Raw genomic sequence first — 12,019 nt, forward strand, 5'->3', positions numbered from 1 at the left:
GGTTATTTCGGTTTTTTGCTTACCCCTAAGTCAAACAGTTAAAATTAAAAAAAAATACGAAATTCGAAATATACGGACCGTATAACCTTATACGGCTAGTATAAAGGTGTCGTATACATTATATACGACCAGACAAAATTCTTATTCTCACATGATGTATATGGACCGTATAAGGTTATACGACCTGTATAAAATAAATAACATTTTACCGGCCATGTGAGATTATTAATACCTTTAAAAGTAATCACCATGTACGAAAAAACTTTTTAATACGTATAAAATAAATAAGATTTTACCATGTGAGATTATTAATAGCCTTAAAAGTAATCACCATGTACGAAAAAAACTTTTTGATATTATTATTACCCTAAACTAGAAGGAGGGTCATTCCTAAGAATCCCTAAAAATGTAGGGCCTAGCGAGTAGAAAAATAAACACCTAAAATATATTAATTAATGGGTTTAGTTGGGTTAAATGAGAGTTTTAAAACATTGTCTGGATTATCTTGTAAAGCAGTTGCAGGGAGTCTTTCATGCTTCAAAATCTTAATGAAGGTATGGATAGTAAGCTTCAAAATCTTAATGAAGGTATGGATAGTAAGGTAGATGATAATTTTTTGGAAAGAGAATATATTATATCTATTTTAAATAACGTACTAAATAATAAACGCATGCATTGCTTGAGATTACTGCTTAAGATTTATTCTATAGAAGTTCTAGCCATGTGCTAGCAGAAATATCATCAATTCAGATAATAATATTTTAAATGTACTCATGAGCTATAAGGCAAAGTTCATTTTTCTTGTGTATGGTGACACCAGGCATAGCATCCAGGTCTATATCATCTTTTTGCATGCCATGCGGCAAACCCCAATCAAACAAGTAAAGAAGATTAGCAAGTAAAAGCTCCACCATGACAACTCCCATTAACATTCCTGGACACATTCTCCGACCAGCCCCAAAAGGAATAAGCTCGAAATCATTACCCTTAAAGTCGATATCACTACCTAAAAATCGCTCTGGGTAGAAGTCCTCTGGACGATCCCAATATTTAGGATCTCTTCCAATAGCAAATGCATTCACATAAACTATGGTTTTTTGCTTGATTTTGTAGCCATGTAAAATAGCATCTTCATCGTTTCTCGAGGCACTAGGAGAGGAGCTGAAGGGTATAGCCTCATGGTCTCTTTTATCACTGCCTTCAGATAAGTGAGTTTAGGAAGATCATCTTCATCTATCATGCACTTCTTTCCAATCACAATTCTCACTTCTTCTTGTGCTTTTTTCATTACATTAGGGTTCTTCATTAACAACGTCAATGACCAAACCACTGTTGCCGCGCTAGTATCAGTCCCCGCAGCAAGTACATTCTAAATATGAAAAATGGAAAAAATTAGGCATTGAAAAAAAGAATATAAAAAAAGCGCTGAAGGAGTGTATGTTTAGATTCTATGAAGTAGACTACAAGTTATTTATTTATTCTTAATGCAAAGGAAAATAGGTGCTTGTTGTAATTTAATGAGATTACCCTGAAACTTGCTTGATCATGTAGTACGGTGAAGGAGATGTAAAAGGCTTTTCTTACACAATATCACTTTTTGGAACTTTTTATGTTGTGTGTATTATATTCCTGGATAGATTTCCATGTATTACATATAATAAAATATTTATATGAATTTTCAAAATTTTATAAAAATATGTTTTGGCAAGGCTTAATTCAAAAACATCATTTTCATAAATTGCAAATTTTAAATTATAAATTAAAGATATATTTGAAGTAAAGACGGATTTTGTAGGAAGGTTTAGGAGATCTTGATGTAACAAAAAATATTGGTCATTTTAAAAAAATATCTAAAATAAGGGTGAGTATTAAGATAAAAATTTTAGTATAAATAATGTTGTTATTCTGTGATATCAAATCGAGTTAAAGAAGTATTATATGACAAATATATGATGAGCGTTTTTGTAATTACCAATAAATATTGAAGACATCAATTTGCTGTATGTTTTAGTTCTCATACCACTAAGTTCCATGTAAACGTTTTACATGACAAATCAATTTGCTCTCTATGTTTCTATAATAATAATAAAAAGCCCCTCAAAAGAAGGGCATGGGGATAATTTTACACATGGAACTTGTCTAGTTCTCATTCTCTTAGACCAGACGGTGTGGTCTCGTGCCCTTGCTAAACCACTCTCAATAGCGCATCATAGCGACCCTCTTCCCATCCCATTTTCAGTTAAGTGTGTATAATTAACCACCCTCAATAGCGCATCATAGGGTTTTTAATTTTTTACCCTTAAACAAATCACTTAAGATGATATTATCAATGATAATAAGTTTGGAGACAAAAGAGCAAAAACTATTGTTTAGAGGGAAAGAAAGAGAAATGGAGAACTACAACGAGAAATTGTTGCTATTGCAAGATCCGGATGTACTGAACTTATAATTAAGATGATACAAGGCTTTTTTTTTTCAACTTTTACTTTTACCCTCTTATTTGTTAAAGGGTAAAATATTAACTGTTTGTGATTTATTATTTTAATATAACTATCCAACTAGGAGAGTGTTGTATGCAAGAAACCTATTTTTAGGTATTAAATAAATATATAATGTAAATGTAAAGTCAAGAGTATTAATGAATGAGAACTAGACAAATTCGACGTGTAACATGTAAAAAATTTCCCCATGCCCTTCTTTTGAGGGTTTTTTTTATTATTTATATACATGAATTCTAAATTTTTATTTAACTATAGTTAAATATTTCAACAGAAACATATAGAGCAAACTGATTTGTCATGTAAAATGCATATATGGACCGAAACATATAGAGCAAAATGATTTCTTCAGTAGTTATGGGTAATTACGAAAATACTCATTACATGGTTAACATGTTACATGAAGTTAACAATAAATTAGATGGGAATTAGTCATGTAGATTGAAATTGTAATAAAATAAAACGTTGTTGTGTAATTTGTAAAAGTTTTCAAATTTATAAAATATAGTAATTTGCCATAAATTATAGGGACCAAAACAACAATTTACTCATTATTTTACTATACTGGTGTTGGAAATTAATGTTCCTATATAATTCATGATGACTACTTAATTATTAAATATTACCTCTATCATTTCAATCTATTTTTATTTATTAATACTTAACTTAACAGTGGCGAAGCTTGACCCGAATGACCGGGGGGTCGAAAACGTATATACCAAAAAATTTCTATACGAAAACTATATATATAACACTACTAAGCGAAAAGTTCGGGGGTCGGGCGCCCCTCCCCGCCCCTTTTATCCTTCGCCAATGTAACTTAATGCTTCGAAAATAGAAATCACATGAAGGGATATATTCATATTCAGCCAATAGATAAAGCAGATATGGATTACCATGAGCATGGCTTTTATGTGCTTGTGAGTGAGGCCGAAGAGTTTGTCTTTCATAAGTCGTAGTAGAATGTCAATAACATCATCCTCATCCTCATGCGACCTAATGTTTTGGCCATTGAGGTGTTCGTCGATGAGTTGTTGGTAAAACAAATCAAATTCTTGGAAGCATTTCTCTAGACGATCCTTCTTACCCATAAACCTATCAACCAAATTGACGAAAGGCAGACCAGGCCATATATCCGAAACATAGTTATCCACTAGAGTCTCCTGTAGTTCATTAAGTAGTCCAAGAACCTTCTTTCTTTCATTTTCATCTTGGTACCTCTTGCCAAAACCAATTCTCATCATGATAGTACTTGTCACCCTCTTGGTGATTTCGCTCAAGTTTACATGCTTAGACGAAAGTGCTAGCCCATGTATCTTACTCATGGCATGTGACACTTCATCTTCACGAATATACCTAGTAGACTGTATCCTTTTAGGGCTTAATAGATGAGTCACAAAAATCTTCCTCATATCTCTCCGCGTCTCATCGTAGGGGGAAAAGGCTACATCTAGCCCACCATAAGAAAACTTTTGGTTGCCGACCAATCTCGGCCTACTGCAAAAGATAATATCTTGGGTCTTCATGACTTCTTTCGCTAGACTTGCTGACGAAACAACGATAGTTGGGACGAAACCAAAGCGAAGAGATATGATTGGGCCATAGGATTTTGAGAGTTGCCATAGGGAAGTATGTAGGCTTGATGGATTGATCTGGTGCAAGTTTCCAATGAAGGGTAGTCCAATTGGACCTGGGGGATTGAATCTTGATTTGTATTTGATGATTTTGGGAAGAAGGTACATGAGAGATAGAGACAAAAGAAGAAACATGAAAAGTAGTTCCATAGTTGAGATGTTATGAACTTGCACTAAGAGTTTGTGTTATATATAGACTAACTAAACCAAAAATCAGAATCAAGTGTGCGTACCACGTGGTCCATACAATTTAATTGAAGCAAGAAGCCGTATGGTTTTTTTCTTTTCCTAGTTGTTTTGTTTCTTGCCGGTCCCTTCAAGAATCATGAATAGAAATTAAACGTTTTTTTTTTTTTTTTTTTTTTTTTTTTTTAAATTGTGCTGGATTTTATTCGACTGAAGCGTTAAACTCTTGGAGGAGGCCATTAGATGGAAAATATAACTTTCTTATGGATAACTTCTCTCTTGCAACACTCCTGTACTAGATTAATTTTAGTCACGTACTATTGAAAATATGTTAGCAGAATTTGACATTGGCATGCATGAAATTCGCAATAAGGGGGAGGGCCGGGGTGGTGATCACTCATCACTCACAACATCCAATCAAGTTTCACCATGTCATCAACCATTATTCCATCACTCACAACCTTTTTTAGTGGAAATGCCCATCACTCACAACACCCAACAATAAACTCTCACACCCCCTCATATCCTTCCTTCCATCACACGTGAAATATACCACGGAATCCATGTATCACTCATTAATTTTGTAGGGTGGCGGTGGTCTGTTTTCATTTTCCACGCGTGGAAAAGTTTATCACGCACAAGAAAGTGCACCGCCCCGGGTGCTCTAATAAAGGGGTTTCACATAAAAGAGTATGAATGAGCATAAAAACCAAACGTAACCCGACTTAATATATAACCAGTCAGAAATAAGTGAACTAATAAAATCAATTTTATCGAATTTTAAATCTCAACTTTTATCTATTGACCAAAATTAATTCTAACAAATAAATCTTTAAAAGCAGTCCTAATTTTAGGCGTATTTTTCTCCAACAAACCCATACTAACTCCATGTTAACCTAGTTAGTTTTATCATGATCTGGCATGCCACGTAAGCATATCTGTCATCAGAAAGTTAGAGTTTTTACCACATAAGCATGTCACATTATAAAAAAATTAAAGTTTTAGTCATATAAGCGTGTCACATCATCAAAAAAACTAATCGGTTTAACATTAAGCTAGTATGTGATCGTTGAAGAAAAATACCTTCAAAGTTATGACTCTTTATAAACATTTTCTTAGTTAGGATCAATTCTGACCAATAGATAAAAGTTAAGATTATTAAAATTCAATAACCATAAAATGAATGTTTACCTTTTACAATTTTGTATCAGGATTTAAAGTTTTACTTAATAATATATAGTTTTATATTTTTAAAATATCATATATTAGATGTAAGATCAAATAAAAAGTTAATTTTGCCTAAATAAGATATGAATGGGTCTTAACATTTCAATTTTCAAATCAATGTCTAACATGAAAATGTAGGAAACTAGAGAAGTGTAAGGGTAATTTTGGAATATCCTAATTATTAACTTTATCTCTCCACATGCAAGGTACATGCTTATTCCCTCTCATTTTTAAACATTGATAATTTTTTTAAATTGCACCATAAAATCAAGTATTTTTATCTTTAATTTAATTACCATATTGTTACATAAATATAACAACTAAAAGAACCCAAAAATCGTGTTTTATTTCTGTGATTTATAACATTTTTGTGCCGGAGTTTTTACATCATATTTTTGTACTACATTTTTTGTTGCAGAATTTTTTGTACTACATTTTTTGTGCTAGTTTTTTGTATTAGATTTTTTTATGCTATTTTTTTGTTATATTTTTTGTACTAGATTTTTTAAGCTAGACTTTTTGTGTTGTATATTTAGAAAACAAAATGGTGAAAGTTTGTGTTATAGAAACAAAATGTTCTTCCATCCTACTTATAAGAAGTGTCACATATCATCTTCACAATTCTTTTTAAACTACTTAAGCAAAACCTACTTGTCATTAATTCTTTACTTATTAGCCCTTCTAACTATTATTGTTAATTAATAATTGCCTTATATGGGTTATATGATTATTGCAACTCTTCACTAATTTTTGGTACACGTCACACCAATATATATTAGGTCTTTGTGTATACTTTAACCTAACTTAACTCTACCTAAGTGACACATCAACTTTTTTCCTCATTTCACTTTGTCTCACTCTAAGGAAATGGTTTAACATGTTACATAACTCATTTAATGCACATTAACATTGGGTTTTTGTCTAAAAAAGAAAATAATAATTAATTCAATATCTTAACATTAGGTTAACATGTTAACACATAACTCATTTAATGTACTTTAACACATGGAGGGAGTGGTTTGCAATGTTAGTTAACATGCCATGTCATTGTTAACACTCTAGATGTTAGGCCATGGGGTATACTTTCACGCCCCTTAACTACACGTAGGCGCTACATCATCCACTTGACTCTTTTTCACTTCACCTCATACCAAGGAATTGGTTTAACCCCCGTTAACGCCCTTAAATTAATTAAATACATATATATAGCATGTTGTGTGTGTGCAAATGTGTTGGTGCACTTGTGTCTGTACTTTGTCTGTATTCGGTCTGTATATATAAACGATGTTCTAAGTCTGTAAGTTGACCAAGTCAACCATCCTCCGGTTTGACTTGGTCAAACAGTTAGAAAGTAGTTGTCTGTCTCGAAGGATAGCTCCTCGAAGGATACTATTGATCCTTCGAGGTACTCGAAAGATATGCTTCGATTGTTAGACCTCGAAGGATCATCCTTCGAGGTCATTGCTGATCATTCGAACATCTTGTCATCGATAGATGATCCTTCGGACCATCTATCGGATCCTTCGGACAAGGCCTGCTGTGTATGGGTATATATACCCATGCATTGTGTTGAGTTCATTAGACAGAGACACTTAGACAGATTCACACACATCCGAAAGAGAGAGCTTTGAGAGCATTCTGTCCGGAACTCACACACACACTTTGAGAGTTTACATGTTAGATTTGTAAACATTGTGCTTGTAACCGAAACCTTCATTTGCATTAATACAAGTTGTGTTAATCGGTGAACCCGTGTGTGTTGTGTTTGTACTTGCTTAATCTCGGTTTGCTTGCTAGCTTGGATTCCGCACTCGCTAGTGGGTTAGTATAACAAGGTTTAGGTTTGTTCTCGATCCTCCGAGAGGGACCTACAAGTGGTATCAGAGCTTGGCTCTTTACCTTGTTTAAAACCGGGTTATTCAAGTTCTTGGTGTGTGTTTGAACACTTGGTTTAACACCCGTTTTTGTTGGTTTTTCTACACCTTTAAACTGGAAAACGTGTCTTAAACTTACCGGGAGTGTTCTAAGTGGGTTGGGTAACTTAAAACTTGTTTTTGAGTGTGTTGGTAATTTCCGGCTATATTCCGGTTAAACTTCCGGTGACTGGTTCTAGGATAAGATTATCCTTTTTGGGCAATCTTTTCAAAGTTGGTGGGAAAGTTGTCAGCCTGCCATACCCTTTTGCCGAAAGTTGACTTACCAACCCATCACCTTTTCACCAACCCGTCACATCTGTGTCAGTGTGTCAGTGCACATTCGAAAGATATCCTTCGACTTCGAAAGATATCCTTCGACATCGAAAGATCATCTTTCGATCAAGGAAGGCACGATAGATCATCATCTTTCGACACATCCTTCGAAGTCCGAAACATATCTTTCGACCAAGGAATCTATTCGAAAGACAGTGTCCGAAAGATAAGGATTAAACTCGAAAGATAAGGATCTTTCAAAAGGGAATCCTTCGAGTTCTTGAATCTTTCGAAATTATTGTTCGAGATTCAACAGTAATCTTTCGAGCACTGTTGATCCTTCGAACAATAGTTGATCTTTCGATTGTGGTCAGTTTATGGTTAACAAGTTTCTGTGATTTCAGATCTTTCGACCTAGATCCTTCGGCTGTGTGATCTTTCGGATTACTCACTTAGCATTTATTTTGCTTATCTATCATGAATCCGAGTTGGTGGAATCCTGCTCCAGATAATGGTGAATATACAAGATCAAATGTCACTCCCTCATGGTGGGGTACATCGGCTCCAGACGATGGAAAATACACGAATACAAGGTCATCTCCTTTATGGGCTGAATCGCCGGTATCAACTTCTTCTCAGGGAAATCAATGGGCTTTGGTATCGAATCAAACTCCGAGCATTCAAAGTATTCTACTAAGCGAAAGTGAAACAGGAAGTTTGAATCGACCTCCAAAGTTGATGCATTTGAATGAATATCCAGGATGGGTTGAGAGATTTAAAACATATGTTCTTGGTCAAAATACGGAACTGTGGATACGTTTCACCACAGATTTCGATCAAGCCATAGAGGTTGCTGCTTCAGATTCTGCTACGTTTGCTGATCTTCCAGAAGATAAAAAGAAAACCTATGATCTGGAAAAGAAGGCATACGCCATTCTCACTCAGGCGTTGAGCAAGGATATCTACCATCAGTTTGTCAGCTTCAAGACAACAAAGAAGTTGTGGGACGGACTGAAAAACAGAGGAGTGGGAAATGCAGCAACACGTCAAATGCGTCATGATCTTCTCAAGAAAGAATTTGAAGGTTTCACTTGTATGGATAAGGAGTCCTTGGGAGATATGACAAGCCGATTTTATCATTTGCTTACGGAATTGGATAATTATAATGTAGTGACAACTAATGCTGAAATTGTGAAGAAGTTTGCTGATGCTTTGCCTCCTCAATGGAGTAGTTTCTTGGAAATCCTGAAGTACAACGGAGTGTTGAGAACCACTAATATCAACGAATTCGTGCAACTTTTGGAAAACAAGGATCAGGAGGAAACATTAAAGGCAAAAAGAGTTCCAGTGCCACAAAATCCAGAGATGTACTGTGGAACGTCCAATTCTTCGTCTGCAAGAACCGGTCCACATGCTCCACTTCAGACAGCGTTTGTCACAAGCACAGATTGTTTTGGCAACCCAATACAAGTTCCTGTTAAGCCACCTCCCACCACAGATATGTACGGAAATCCAATACAACCACCTCCTCCTCCGCCTCCTGCTCAACAACAGCGTGCATGTTATGGAGGAACATCATCTGCTGGTCAACAATCGAAGACAGGTACCGTGCAGCTTGACACGTCAAGTTTCTCTAAAATCAGTGTAGAAGTAGCTAAGGAACACATGGAGCTGCTTAACACTGTAGTGAGCGCGTACTGTGGATTGATAGAAGGTCAGATTGGTAACATTAATCTGACACAAGAAGATTACAGGCAGATTGATAAAGAGGAAATGGACTTGATGGACATCAAGTGGGCCTTTGCTAGTGCTGTGAGAAGAGCAAAGGATTGGATGGAAAGTACTGGCAGAACCAGCTTGGAAAGTAAGAGAGACACCAAGTATGGGTTCGATAAACAAGCTGTAAAGTGCTTCAACTGTGGTGAACGGGGTCACTTTAAGCGGGAATGTACAAAGCCAGCCCAGCACGGGAATCAAAACCCCTTCAGAAACCAAGGCAACCGGCAGAACAGAAACAATGATCGTGCCATGGTACCTGTCAACAACCAAACCAATCGGGCACTTGCGGTTCAGGTAGATGAAGGTTGTGACTGGTCAATCCAGTTGGGTGGTGATGCTCCCGATGGAACAGCATGTTTTGCTCAGATTGTGAAGGAGCTAGTTCACACCAGTGGTGGAGAATCTTCTGCCAGTGGTGGTGAATCGTCTGAAGATGAAGACTCTTCTGGGTACAGCAGAAGTGTTGATGAAGAATCATCCAATTCTGGTGATGATCATGTGGGTGAGACATCTAATGTTTCGGATGATGCTGACTTTGATGAGCATTTGGAGGAAGCTGCAGCAGAAACTCAAAGAAGATCTATTTTGGTGGATCAAGCTGCTTATACTTCGTCTTCTCTCCATTCAGCCTTTATGGCTAATGTCGACGGTTCATCAAGTCAGGTATGTGTCGATGAACCCACTGCTGTTAACTGTGATGAATGTACTAGGATGCATGCTAGATATGCTGAAATGGAGAAAAGTATGTCTGAGTTGCAAGGCAAACATGATGCTTTACAAGCTAGTTTGTTTGACTTGCAAGACAAACATACTACTGTGAATGAGAATTTGAGTGACTTGCAAAGTAAGCATGACGCTTTGCAAGAAAAGTATGATGTGACATTCATCCACAATCAGAAGTTGACTGTGGATCTCTCAAAATGCACAGAAGCCAACATGTTTTATGAAAACCATGAAAAAGAATTTAAGTCAGTAATTGAAACATTAAAGAAAGATAAAATTGAACTGACTAAAATGGTTTCAAGAAAACAAACCGATATTAATTTGTATATATCTCGCCTTGAGATTATGCAAAAAGAGATGGCTTGTGTGAAAACCGAAAGTGATGCGATCCAACTCAAGCTAGACAGTTATTTGAGCTCTAGCTATGTGTTAGATCGCATCATTGATGTTCAGAAGGAAAAGAGAGATGTCACATGCATAGGCTACAAGAAGTGTCCACCACCAGTGAGACATAATTATGATGCCATGCCTGATGAAGAGGACAGGGTATTCTTTGAACCGTCTGTGCCTCTAGATGTTAAGGAGTTTGCTGCAGGACTCGGATACCAAAAGGAAGTATCCTCAGATTCAGATGTGTCAGCAGATACATTTGTGAGTGCTGAACAGAATCAAGATCCTCCAGTTGTGATTGAGGATGCTGATTCGTCTGATGATGAATCTGACGATACTGTCCCAGCAAAGTCTGATGCGGTAGCCAAAAATGAGGACATACCTCTTGAGAATCACATTCTATGTGATCCCCCTGTTCAACCCGCTAAGACTGTTGCAACTGAGTCCTCATCTGCAGAAGAGCCGGAGAGTGTGAATTTGCTGTACACCCTAGTTGGTGATGATAAAATTTACTCAGACAAAGATTTTCCCATTAAGAATGTTAATCAATCCTTAATCTGCAAAGTCTTTGAAAATTCGACAAGTAAGTTTTTGGGAAAGACAGGACCACGTGTTACAGTTACACAGTGTCCTCCTATTCCAAAGGCTGAGATTCGAAAACAATTTGGCAACAAGAAATTACCAACAGTGCCAAAGCAGCAAAATCACACCAAACCCAAAGGTAAAACACCGGCTCAAGTTGACAAGAAGCTGAACCAAAGGAAGACGAAGAATGTTAACTTTGTGAAATCGACGGGAACAGACAAAATTGAAAAGTTTGAAAATCAATCTAACTTAGATTTTGTCAAGAAAACTGTTATCGAGAAAAGAAATGAACCAAGCAGTTCAAAGCCTAGTACCTCGGGTTCACAAAGTTCTACATCATCGACTAAGCGATCACATGATACTTCGGGGTTTGTAGAACGAAGATCATGTTTTGAATGTGGAACCATTGGACATATTATTCGTAATTGTCCATATCTTCATAAACAAAAAGGAAAGGTTGATGATCCCCGTGGAAAGACTGACCGTAAGCCATCTGTTTCCACAAAACAAGATCCCCGACTTGTAAAAGAAAGGGAAAAGAAACAGAAACAGCAACAGGTCAAGAAGATTGAAAAGGCAATTAAAATCGATGAGGTTCAAAAACAATCTGTTGCTGTAAAACCAGAAAATTCTAAAACTTCAAACAATCAGGAAGTTAAAATTTTAAAGAAAGACACTGGTAAAACAAAACAGACATGGAAACCTAAATCGGTTACTGAATCAGGGGGACCATCACAATTCACCAACCATCAAAGACAAGAAGTTATTGTCATTGATGAAAATGGAAGACCCAAGACCACAATGGCTT

At 36.2% G+C, this 12,019-nt stretch overlaps 1 pseudogene; it reads right to left on the reverse strand.

Moving 5' to 3' along the window:
* Positions 1–726: 726 nt before the first annotated feature.
* Positions 727–4,282, reverse strand: LOC110879626 (annotated as a pseudogene).
* Between the last annotated feature and the right edge of the window lie 7,737 nt (positions 4,283–12,019).

The sequence above is a fragment of the Helianthus annuus genome, chromosome 9, assembly GCF_002127325.2.
Source record: "Helianthus annuus cultivar XRQ/B chromosome 9, HanXRQr2.0-SUNRISE, whole genome shotgun sequence".
In the NCBI taxonomy this organism is placed as follows: domain Eukaryota; kingdom Viridiplantae; phylum Streptophyta; class Magnoliopsida; order Asterales; family Asteraceae; genus Helianthus; species Helianthus annuus.